The following is a 13656-nucleotide window of genomic DNA, read 5'->3' on the forward strand; positions in this document are numbered from 1 at the left end:
CGAACTAGTATAAACTCTCTTGCGTCCCTGTGTCCTCTTTAACCCCTTCAAGCTAACCCGTTGCGATGGCTCCACGACTAAGTCCTTTCATGAGGACATCTGCCATGACAAAACCACGACAGTTGGCGCCCACCGTCGGGCTATCGCACGATGGTTTCAAGTTCTTGGAGGGCCGCTTTGAAGGACTCAAGGGCTACGCTGTGGGCCGGATGACTAAGAGTCGTCGCGGCAAGCTCTACATCGATGATGCAGGCTGGGGCCCCGAGGCCGGCTCAGTTGAGTATGGGTACCGGGTCCCCTTTGGTGGCATACACGTTTTCATCGGCAAGATCGGTGAACCGGGCCCTAAGCCGGACATCTGCACCGACCTCGTCGAAACGGCTCAGCGTGCGCGGTCCGCCCGGGTTAAACCGGCCGTGAAGCATGCCTTCGTGGGAGTCATCCATGGAGGAAGTTACGAGGATGGATCGGAATCTCGCGGCGAGACCGTCATTTATTCCGGCGACGAGTCATCAATCGGAGAAACCAAATCTCTATATCAGCTACAAGATGGCCGGATTGAGGGATGTTCCGATGGTGATAGTATTCCGGACCCCTCTGATCTACCCAACCGAGTTGGAATATTCATGGCCGGCACACAAGCAGCGCTTCATTCTTCGACCGTGGCGCCAATAACCTCCGGTTCAGTAGCGGCGACAACTGCCGGGGCAGGAAGCTCTGTACGCCCGCCGGCTCAAGTTCTATCAGATCTATTTGACGCATTGGGTGTGCTCATGACAGAAGCTAACCCGGCGGATCAGGACGTCCACAATGCGGAGATTGCAAAGGTGAAGGAACAGATCACCCAAGCCAAGGCGGACCTGGCAGCTGAGAATGCCAGGATGACCGCAGAGCGGGCCGCTTTAGACGCACAAGCCTAGAGGCTCATGTTGGACCAGAACGCGTTGCATGAAGTGATGAAGAGGAAGTACCGATCCCGTTTGCCTTTGGTTTTCGAGGCCAGAGACCTTTTCAACACCCCAGGAGCAGGAACCAGTAACCCGCTGGAGGGAAACCGGGCGGAAGCTCCTGGGACCGGCGCGCCGGTTCAGCCCCGTCTGATGGATCTGCCTCGTCAAAACACTGTTATACCTCAGGCTGTTTCAACACCTCTGGGTCACTACTCCAACCCGATGGACAATCTCGTTGCCGTTGCTGCACGACTGGAGGCCATTCCAATTGAAGGTGACTCGCCGCAGGCGGTAGAGACGCGGCGGGTCAAGGAGCTTCTTAGGACAGCTTTGGTCCAACAGGAAGCATACTCGTACAGCCGCGACCGGATCCACTCGACCCCTCGTCCAAGCCGGAGCTATAGCATGCGTATGGATGAACCGGCAGTGTCAAGTAATGAACGACGTGGAGCACCCCGCGGCAACAACCCGGCGGGTGGTGCTAATAACGCTCAGGAAGTGGTGGACCGGGCCCGAGCGCGCAGGGAGGCCGAGTTAGCTGCACAGTATCAGGCTCGGCAGCTTACGCCGGTTCGTCCAACTATCTCGGTCGAACCTGGTGTTACTTCTAGTTCTTTGGGGGTACCTTGCCTTGTCCCTGCTTTACGCAATGTGCGCCTGCCCAAGGATTTCAAAGGCCCACGCAAGGTACCAAATTACACGGCGGATCAACCTCCAGAGACATGGGTGGAGAGCTATGAGATGGCCATGGAAATGCTTGATGTGGATGATGCGACATGTGCGAAGTACTTCACCATGATGCTCGAAGGAACGGCCCGTACTTGGTTAAAAAGCTTACCGGCCAATTCTATCAGTTCATGGGACCAATTACGAGCCCGGTTTATTAGTAATTTCAAGGATACATGTAAGCAGCCTATGTCGATAGTGGACTTAGCTGCTTGTGTCCAGGAGGAAGGAGAATCGATGACTCATTGGGTGCGCCGGGTCTCGCAGGTTCTGCATTCATCAGACCGCATCAACGCTGACACCGCGGTTATAACCCTAGAAGGCAATTGTCGGTTTGGGCCCCTAAAGCTGAAATTAGGATGGATGAAGCGCCATTACACAGACATGGGGACCCTCATGGCTGCCTTGGTAAAATATGCTGATTCTGATAGTACCAAGGATCCCGAGTCTGATGATGACAAGACAGGGAAGGGAAAGAAGAACAGCAACTCCAAAGGTCAACAGCACCACTCGGCAGGTAACGGTAACGGAGGCAAGCGTAAAGCGGATGGCAACATGGACTTCGTGGCTAATACCAATGTGCAGGACAAGGGTCAGCGACGCAAGGGTAAACCGCCGAATCGCAGTGGAGCGCCTAACCCTAACCCGGACCATTTAAATTATCTATTGAACCAGCCCTGTCCAAAGCATGGGACGAAGGAGGTGCCAGCAAACCACCTTTGGAAGGATTGCTTCATTATGCAGGAGTTCAAGAATTCTAATGCTTTTCGGTATGATCACGACTCCGATGGTGGTTCAGGATCCGGGCCGGGATACGATGGAGGAAATTCCGGTTCAGGATTTAATGGTAATCCGGGCGGACATAACAATCAAAATAATCAGAACAACCAGGGTGGTTACAACCAGCAGCAGCAACAGTCGGGTTACCATAGCAACCCAAAGCAGTTGAATAGTGGGCAATACCATGTTTTCACCACCAGCTTGGACAAGCGAGACCGGAAGGTTCAGAGGCGGGCAGTCAACTCTGTTGAACCGGCCGTGCCCCGTTATCTACGCTGGTCTGAACAGCCAATCATATGGAGCAGAGACGATCACCCTCCCCAGGTTGATAATCCGGGTCAGTTGGCTCTGGTGGTGGCGCCTCAGGTGGGAGGTTACAAGTTCACCAAGGTGCTCATGGATGGAGGGAGCAGCATTAATATCTTGTACTATGAGACCTTCCGTCGTATGGGACTAACAGATAAAAATCTCAAACCATCCAATACGGTGTTCCACGGTGTGGTACCTGGCAAGTCAACATATCCTGTTGGTAAGATAGCTCTGGAAGTGGCCTTTGGAGATGATCATGATTCCAGGTCGGAAACATTGACGTTTGAAGTGGTGAAAATCCAAAGTCCATATCACGCCCTATTTGGGCGACCGGCCTACGCCAAGTTTATGGCACGACCCTATTATGTGTATTTATAGCTCAAGATGCCGGGTCACAAGGGGACAATAACGGCTCACGGAAGCCGTAAAATCGCTTTGGAGTGCGAGGAAGGAGATGCGGCCTATGCAGAGTCGGTTTGTGCCACCGAGGAGCTAAAGTATTATAAGGACAATGTTGATCCGGCGGACATGACTCCATTAAAGAAGCCAACTATGGAGCATGATCCGGCCCTGAAGTTCAAATCGGCAGCTGAAACTAAGCTTGTTGACTTCGTGCCTGGTGATTCATCCAAGCAGTTCAGCATCAGTGCCAACTTGGATCCGAAATAGGAAAGCGCGCTCATCGAGTTCATCCGTGAGAATCGGGACATTTTTGCATGGAAGCCCTCTGACATGCCAGGTGTACCGAGGCAACTCGCTGAGCACACCCTTAATGTGGATCCTAAATACAAACCGGTGAAACAGTTCCTCCGCCGGTTTAACGAAGAAAGACACAAGGCAATTGGAGAAGAGGTAGTCAGGCTCTTAGCAGCTGGCTTTATTATTGAAGTTTTCCACCCTGAGTGGCTTGCCAATCCGGTGCTGGTCCTTAAGAAAAACGGCACCTGGCGCATGTGTGTGGATTACACAGATCTTAATAAGGCTTGTCCAGTAGATCCTTTTGCTCTCCCCCGTATTGATCAAATTATTGATGCTACGGTGGGTTGTGAGCGTTTGAGTTTTTTGGATGCATATTCTGGCTATCATCAGATCAAAATGGCAGTTAAGGACCAGGAGAAGACGACATTCATAACTCCCTTTGGAGCCTTCTGCTATGTGTCTACGCCCTTTGGGCTCAAGAGTGCCCAGGCAACTTATCAATGGTGTGTACAAAATTGTCTTCACAAGCAAATTGGTCGTAATGTACATGCTTACGTGGATGATATCATGGTTAAGTCAAGGGAGAAGGAGACTCTGGTTGACGACTTGAAGAAAACCTTTGATAACCTGAGGATGTACAAGATGATGCTTAATCTGGCCAAGTGTGTCTTTGGTGTACCGGCAGGCAAGTTATTGGGTTTTCTGGTGTCCAACAGGGGAATCAAGGCTAATCCGGAGAAGATCACAGCCATCACCTCCCTGGCTAAATGGAAGTGTATCAATGATGTTCAACGCCTGGCAGGCCGGATTGCCGCGTTAAGCCGGTTTATCAGCCGCCTTGGTGAGAAGGCAATCCCTTTGTATCAGATGTTGAAGAAGACGGATCAATTCGTCTGGAGTTCTGCTGCTGACAAAGCATTTGAGGACTTAAAATGACATTTGGCCAATCCGCCTGTGCCCACCGCTCCCATGGACAAGGAGCCGTTGCTGCTATATGTTGCAGCTAATGCTCGTGCGGTCAGTGTGGCTATTGTGGTGGAGTGAAAAGAGGCAGGCAAGGAGCATCCGGTTCAACGTCCGGTCTATTATATCAGCAAGGTACTCATTGAGTCCAAGCAAAGGTATCCGCATTGGCAGAAGCTGGTATATGGAGTTTTTATGGCAAGCCGGAAGCTCAAGCAATACTTCCAAGGGCACCCCATTACGGTGGTCAGTTCTGCTCCCTTGGGGGATATCATCCACAACCGGGAAGCGACTGGCCGGATTGCCAAGTGGGCTATAGAGCTTGGGCCGCACGGGTTGAAGTATGTGCCTCGAATGGCGGTTAAGTCTCAAGCACTTGTTGATTTCATCAATGATTGGACGCAACTGCAAGCACCTGAAGAAAAGCCGGATCACACATATTGGACCATCCATTTTGACGGATCCAGGCAATTGGAAGGCTCGGGGGCTGGAGTCGTATTAACTTCCCCACGAGGTGATAAGTTTTGTTACGTTCTCCACTTAATGTTCCCTTGTACTAACAATGCAGCTGAGTATGAAGCCATGCTCCATGGTCTCCGGATGGCTAAGGAGATGAATCTAAGTCGAGTTAAGTGCTTCGGTGACTCGGACCTCGTGGCTCAACAAGTGTCTGGCACTTGGGATTCCAAGGACCCACTCATGGCAGCATATCGTCGTGAGGTGGATATTGTTGCAGGTCACTTTAAAGGCTATCAGGTGGACCACGTGGACCGACGGAAGAATGAAGCGGTGGACGCTTTAAGCCGGCTCGGCTCTCAGCGCAAACCGGTCCCGCCCAATGTTTTTCTGGATGTGTTGCACAACCCGTCGGTCAAGCTCCCTGGTGAAGCGGATTTGGCTATTCCTGATCCGGAGGCTCAATTGGTGGCAGCTCTTCATGTCATTCCGGATTGGACGCTTCCTTACCTGGCGTACATGAACCGGGGCGAATTACCAGAGGATGAGACTCTGGCCCGATAGATAATCCGGCGGTCCAAGTCCATGACTATTGTCAATGGAGAGTTGCATCATTGCAGTGTATCAGGGGCGTTTCAACGCTGTGTGTCTCCTGAAGAAGACTGTGAAATTTTGCGTGAGATCCACGAAGGAGATTGTGGTCACCATGCCTGTTCAAAATCTTTGGTGGCTAAAGCGTTTCGCCATGGCTTCTATTGGCTAACTGCTCATGCTGATGCGGAGGATCTGGTCAGACGATGCGACGGTTGCCAAAAGTTTTCAAGACGTGCTCATGTGTCGGCTCAAGAATTGAGAATGATTCCAATTACTTGGCTGTTTTCAACTTGGGGGCTGGATATGGTTGGGCCTTTCAAAAGGTCCAAAGATAAGAAGACCCACCTCCTGGTGGCGGTTGACAAGTTTACAAAGTGGGTGGAGGCAGAACCTGTTAGCAAGTGTGATGCGGCCACGGCGGTTCAGTTCGTCAAAAAAGTGATTTTCCGGTTTGGCTTTCCACACAGTATCATCACAGATAATGGTACCATTTTGTCCAAGGGTTCCATGAAGGAGTTCTGGGAACGGGAGCACATCCGGCTTGACGTTTCATTAGTGGGACACCCATAGTCCAATGGTCAAGCAGAAAGGGCTAATCAAGAGATCTTGAGAGGCATCAAGCCCCTGCTTGTGGTTCCTTTGCAGAGAACACCGGGTTGTTGGGTAGAAGAGTTACCATCTGTGTTATGAAGCATCAATACTACACTCAACAGATCAATAGGATACACACCGTTCTTCATGGTCTACGGAGCGGAGGCGGTTCTCCCTAGTGATATCCGTCATGACTCACCTCGTGTGGCGGCTTATGTTGAAGCGGAAAATGAGACAACACGGTAAGACGCTTTGGACCTATTGGATGAAGAACATGACATAGCAGCCGCCCGCTCGGCGATTTACCAACAGGATCTTCATCGTTATCACAGTCGCCGAGTCAGAACCAGAACCTTTCAGGAAGGAGATTTGGTGCTTCGGCTCATCCAAGATTAGACTGATATGCATAAGCTATCCCCACCTTGGGAGGGACCTTTTGTGGTCAGCCAGAATCTGCACAACGGGTCATACTATCTGATCGATATTCGAGAGCATAAAGACTCACGTACATCAGAAGAGGAGACCAACAGGCCGTGGAACATAGCTCATCTTCGGCCTTACTATACCTGAGCCATTGGCTCTACTTATGTACATATTACGATGATGTATATATTATGATTAAATATAATAAACCGGAACCTCAGCTAAAGCGGGGTATCTGTTCTTTTACACCATGTGTGGTGACACGGAGTTGTTCTAAAGCGGCATCCGGTTTACCCCTTGAGTTAGCTTTTCAAAGCATCATGATATATCACTTGGGGGCTTGGTCGTGTCCGAACCAATGCAACACCTCTTGATAGGCGAGAGCCACCAGATCACTTGGGGACTTGGTCACGTCTGAACCAGTCACGCCTCTTGATCGGCCTAAGGCCACAGAATCACTTGGGGGCTTGGTCGAACCCGAACCATTGCCACGCCTCTTGATCGGCATAAATGCCACGGTTTCATTTGGGGACCTGGCTGACTTGAACCATGGCTACACCTATCGGGAGCTTGGTCGTGTCCGACCATGGTAACGCCATCTGATCGTCTCAAATAAAGCCTCTTTTTGCAAACGGTTTTATCATTGCCTTTGCTTCACATTTTTCTTTGATATATATTTCTTTCTTTTTGTTGCGTTTTTTAAACCGACAAGGTTTTAAGCCGGTTCAAACTGTCAATTGACGGAACACAGTCCATTTTTAATCCGGAGACTATTTGCCCGGTTTGATTTTTTAATTAACATCCTATTAAGGAGTAACACGGTGTTTTATTATAACCCAGCACGGTTTACATGGTAAACCGACATTATATATATACAGGAGCTGCTATCTCCTCCAACAGTGTGGGTTTATAAACCTCCACTTCAAGATTGGCCAGGCCAACTTCATGCCCAACGATGGCAGAAAATACTTTGGAAAGTTCATCACCCAAAGGAAGAACAAGTTGCAGTAATTATGCACGAAGGCATATCAAAATCAAGAGTATCGGCTAGCCTATTACAAGGCAACACGGTGCCCAAAATAAGATCATTGTTTTTTTTTCAAAGGAGAGGCAGTTTAAACCGGCTTCCGGTTCAAGCTTGGTCACCAGCCTGGCCTGATGGTTGTGGGTCATCCCGCGCCGCTTCAACTTCAGCTTCTCTACGCAGCGGCTGGAAATCAACAGTTGTCCAGTCGATTCCCATTAATGATCGAAAGACATCTTCATCGTGGATCAGCAACGACGGTTCAATATCGGGAGCGTAAGTATGCTTACGGATTGGAGGGATAAGATTTTCCGCTTCAGGAATTGGGGCAGCTACTCGCTTGTTTTGGTTGTCATATTGGGCTTGATAATGAGACAAGTCTGCTTCTTCAACCAATTGACAAGCTAGCGGATGCACCTCCCGGTTTATTGCTCACAGATCCGCTTCACTAAACTCTGACCCATCTTCCTTCAAGCTGGGATAGCCCTAAGCCGCTTCAACAGGATCAAAAATCCGGCACCCAAGCTTTTGCCCGGATTAAGGCATTGATCACACCGGTTCGAGCAGCAGATTTCGTCAGCTCTTCAACCTGGGCAGGAAGCATCGACAGTCTCTTCAGAGTGTCCTGAATCAAAGTGGGCGCCGGATTGTTGTGGGATGCAATACAGATGATCCGCTGTGCACCAGTGTACAGTTGTTCGATCAATGTGTAGGCGGCTTTCAATTTCTTCCGCACACCTGACCCCAAGTGACCAATGTGTGTCCCTGAAATATTGCAAAGGGTTAACAAACCGGCAGCTCTATAAGACGGCCGAATCAATCCAGAAATCAAACCAGCTTACCAAAGATAGCCGCGGTCATGGCATGCACATGCCGCTTTATGCTGGTCAGTTCGTCCACCACCGGTTTTAGTGCAGCCTCGGCATCTTCTGCTTGTTTGGTTAAAGCGGATTTTTCAGTGGCCCAATCCGCCCACTCTTTCTTGAAGCCCTCCTTAAGCTGTTCCATGGCGCTTAAAGCGCTGGTTAATTCCTCTTTTGCTTTGGAGGTTTCAGCTTGTTGGGACTTCAGATTTTCTTGGAGATCGGCGACTTGGTTTTCTTTTGTCTTCAGCTCAGCCTGCATACAGACAGTTATATGATTCAGCAAGCAGTGCAAGAATTGAAGCACCTACCACATAACAAGTCATGCACTTGGTGCTTGGGGGCTAATGCCTATTTGATCTTAATCTTTCAATAGATTCTAAAGTCCCAAGATCAATACAAGTATTCAGCTTGGCACTTGGGGGCTAATGGCTATTTGCTCAAATAAAGATGACAATTACTTAAAGTCCCGGTTTAACTATGCTAAGTTGAACCGTCCCTTGGGGGCTACATCAGCGAATTCTGAAGTATTGAGATTTATATTAGCAAGTCCCGGTTTGAATGAAGATTCTAAACCGACCCTTGGGGGCTAGGAGAATTAACAAGATTGAAATATCCAAGCAAGGAAAAGCACATGGAAGTTACCTCAAATTTCTCTTTCATCATATTCACCAGACCAGCTTCATAATCATGGCTGGTATACAGCCGGTTCAGGTAGCCAAAATGAAGATCTTGGGCATTCAGAGCAGCATAGGTTGCCAAGTCAACATTCCACTTGCCTTTGCCCATGGCAGCAAATTCTTCTTTGGCGGTATGCTTGGATAAAACAACAGGATTGCTGTGCTCTGTACGGCCAATACCAGTAATTACAACTTCATCATCCTTAGCATCACCGGTTCGCACTGGCGCAGTCGGTTTTTCAGCAGGCTGGGATGGACTGGTGGATCTTCCAAACCGGATGGGGCTTGTGGGCTGGTTGACAGGACTTGAGGTATCAATAGGCCTTTCTTCAGCAAAAAAATCGCCATCTTACTGTGGTGGATCATTGGGTATATCTTCAGGAATAGCCGCTTCAAGATCTGGTGTTTTACCCGGTTCAGGGACGGCGTCCTCCTCGGCCGCTTTATCCAGGCGAGCCTTCTTGCTCGGCCTAGGCTTGGCCCTGAAAGGAATAACAAAGTCAAATACAGCATATGTTCCAAGGTGATGTACCGGAAATATTATGATAAGTATAGCTTACCCAAGCACCGTTTTGAGCGGTGGCAGCTGAGTAGCCGATGACTCGCCAGAGGATGAGTGGGAAGTAACCTGATAATCGGAGTCAGATGGATTAAGAGGTTGACGAAAACAGCCCGCTTTAGGACAAGCACTGACAAGCAAATTAGAGACCTCTGAACGGCGTTTCCGAACCGGACTGTTCGGTAAACCGGCGGAGGTAACTACCTGGCCGCTGTGCCGGGTTGTGCGGCGAGCTTCGTGCTGTTGGGTCTTCATAAGAAATTTGGGATCCAAGTAAGCAAGAGGATGAGAAAATTTAACCTTCCGGTTTGCCTGACGGATTTTTAGTGAAGGCAAAGGGTCTGAATTGGAAGAGAGAATAATTACCTCTGCAGCATCAGCATGGCTGGCTTCGGCATCATCCTAACAAATATCATCATCAATAAGGCGCATGAAAAATAAGCCAAGTGAGTCAAGATCTACCTCAAGGTCCGGATTACCCACATCATCATCAGGGGCCGGATCAGAAGATGCAGTGGTTTTCTTCTTGTGAGCAGGCCGTTTCACGACTTTAGTCTTTGGCCGGGTTGGTCGTTCTGGTTTGTCTATTTTTTCTGGCTTCTCCTGTGGAAGTTTCTAGCTCCAAAACGGATCATTACCCTGTTTAAACAGACATTGATATTAAACAATGACCAGATATATCAATAATAGGTTCAGTAAAAAGAAAAATCAAACTCTTACAGCTGGCGGTTTGTTGGTGGCACAGAAGGGAAGTAGGCCGGTTCGAGCACAGACGTGTTCCGGTTCATTCAGCATTTTATTCACAGCCTCTGTGATTTCTTCGTTGGTGAGCTGGATGTTAGCATGTCGCAGTGGGTCATAAACACTTCCAGTATACTCGCACATCAGACCGGAGCGCTGACTAAGGGGCAGTATGCTCCACGATATCCAACAACGAGCGAGATCAACTCCTGTTAAACCATTGGCCATGAAGGCTCTGAGCTTGGACAGTTGAGGAGCATATTTGCTTCTCTCCTTGGCAGTCAACCTTTGCAGAAAGGGGTATGTATTGCTAAGCCGCTCCGGACGAAAGCCAGGCAAAGGATTTTCACCAGCAGGGGAGGTGTCTTTGCAATAGAACCATGTTTGATTCCACTCTTTGGGGTGGTTGTGCAGTTTGGCGTGAGGGTATGTGACCTCTTTCCTTTTTTGAATCGCCACACCACCCAATTCCGTATTGGAACCGTCAGTAAACTCAGTACGGCAGTTTAGATGGAAGCAGTCTCTGAACAACTCCACTGTGGGCTCCTCTTGAAAGAACACCTCACAGAGCACTTGGAAGTGACACATGTTTGTAACAGAGTTGGAGCCAGTGTCTTGTGGGCGGAGTTGAAAATCGGCTAAAACGTCCCGGTAAAATTTAGAACCGGGCGGCTTAAAGCCCCGGGCTAAGTGATCTACGAAAATGACGACCTCTCCTTCTTGAGGTGTGGGAGGGCATTCTTTGCCAGGGACCCTCTAATGGATGGTGTTTTTGCTGCCTAAAGCGCCAATCAGGACTAAATTGTTCAGTTGAGTCTCTGTGACGCGAGAAGGAACCCAGTTGCACTCATATACTTGCTTGGCCATGATGAAATCTACAAGATAGGTGATTCCGGTTCAAGAATGCATTGATTAAAGTACACTGGTATGAACAATGTTAAACCGGAGACAGCTCTATCTAAACCAGAGTTTTATGAAGCAACAACATCTGGCGGTTCAACAAGGGGACTAATGGTATATACCGGTTTGTTAATTTTTTTCTACACCAAGTTAAACCGCCGGATCTAAGCATTGAAACAGTTGAGATTGCGGATGGGTAAGTGTACAGAAACAAATTTCACAAGATTTCTCTACAGCGACGGATCTGAAGCAAGTTCAGAAAAGAAGGAAAATATTCAAGGTTCAAAAAAGAACAGTACCGAATCAATGGGCAGAGATACAGGTAGATCTATGGTCTTGAGGCATGTAAGTGAAGGCGGATGCTAAAAACTACCGCTACACAGAGCAAAGGTTCACAGTTTCATCTAAGATCTATCATATGAGTACGAAGCAGACGATGAACACTGAAGAACTTGGAAACCCTAGAACGGATCTACGGAGGAAAAGGTGAAGAACTCACCGGAGCCGTGGAAGAAACAGAAGGTCGCCGCGATGCTCTGGTACAATCAGGGTGATGCAGCGGCCAAGGTTGGAGCAGAGGTCGTCGACGGCGGCGGAGCTCCGAAGCTGGACGACGCCGGGAAGATGAAGCAGAAGGGCACGAAGGGGAAAAAGAAATGACCCTTCGGTCCTATTTATAAGGCAAGGGACATGTGTCAGGCGCAAAAATCAAAGGACCGTGGGTTTGGAAACGAAGTTGTCGCCTCGATTGTCGCAGACCTATTAAACAAAAAAGGTATCATGGATAAGTTTCTTTATAACAGGTGACGTCACGCCGGTTTACAACGACCAGAGAAGATGACATCACGGCGGTTCAACAAACTACAAGAAGATGATGAAGATGAAGATTTTTGCTAAGGATTGACATGAACCTGTTCAAATCAATCTGGGGCCTAATGTTGGGGATATCACCACTGGGCGTAAACCGGCCTATTTGGGCCGGGTTAACTTCGTCAGTAGTTAACTATGTTAAAGCCCAAGAAAGCAGATGAGGGCTCAAGGCCCATAGTCGGTTCAAGGCCCGTAGCCGTAAACCGGCGTTGGTATGTAACTTGTATTGTAAGTTAGGAATAAGTAGAGACCAAATCGGACACATCTATGAGACGGTATTGGGACTCTGTGAACCGACGGGCGTCACCCATGTATATAAGGGGACGACCAGGCGGCGGTTCAAGGACAACAGACAACAGACAACAACTCGAGACTTAGGCGAAGCTTGTTTGCTCCCTAGTCATCAAAACCCCATCAATTCCATCACAACTAGACGTAGGCTTTTACCTTCATCGAAGGGGCCGAACTAGTATAAACTCTCTTGCGTCCCTGTGTCCGCTTTAACCCCTTCAAGCTAACCCGTTGCGATGGCTCCATGACTAAGTCCTTTCACGAGGACATCTGCCGTGACAAAACCACGACACCAGGTGCCCGCAACCAATCCACCCAGCTGTGTATTTAAGTAGCCACCTTAAGTTTACCATTAGTTAATAACCTCACATCTGTCAGGGATACTCTCAAACCCAATCCACGTCTACGAGCATAGCATGGCGATATAAGCATAACGTAGGAGTAACTCCCAAGGGTTTGATAATAAAAGGGCAATAGGTTCTACCTCATCATCTACTTCCCAAAACCCACATGTTAAGAGATCCTAGTCATGCAATGTTTGAGGGTTGTAACTAATGCATAAAAACTGGGTAAGAAAAGAGTATGATCAAAGCGTTACTTGCCTTGCTGATGATCTGCAAAACCTAGTGACTCATAGTAGCATGCTGCGCACTCCGGGAATTCTATCGCAAACAAACAGTAGCATACATAAGCAATCAAGCAAAGATACACGGATAAAAATCAAATAAGAAGATCAAATCTGAAAACTCAACTGAAGAGATTCGATCTGCAAAAAGACACAATCAAATCGGAGCTACGAAACTGAAACTACGATCAAAAGAACTTCAAAACCAAATCTGCTTGCAACCAAAATTTTAGTTTGTCAAACCCTTGTTCAAGTTGATTAAACAGAAAGAGGGGTTTGAGACGAAGATTTTGGCGTTGGTTTCACTGGATTTGGACAAACGGTTAAGAAACAACGGGCGTTTGAAGATCAGGGGCTAATCTGCGATAAAGTAATCGCGGATAGGTCCCTGGGCGAAAAATAAAAAGAAAAGACTAACGAACGAACGTTTGCTGTGAGAACCTAAACGGCGAAAAGTGTTCGTTAAAACGAACGAACGGACGAACGTCCGCTAAATAACTAAACCGAGAAAACCGAACCGATAACAATAAAAAAACACATCTAGGGTTTCTAAAAAACCGGTCGGTTTTTATTACCTAAACTAAAAAATGGTGGCTCGGATCCGGCGAACGG

Source organism: Triticum aestivum, chromosome 1A, assembly GCF_018294505.1.
Source record: "Triticum aestivum cultivar Chinese Spring chromosome 1A, IWGSC CS RefSeq v2.1, whole genome shotgun sequence".
NCBI classification, from domain to species: Eukaryota; Viridiplantae; Streptophyta; class Magnoliopsida; order Poales; family Poaceae; genus Triticum; species Triticum aestivum.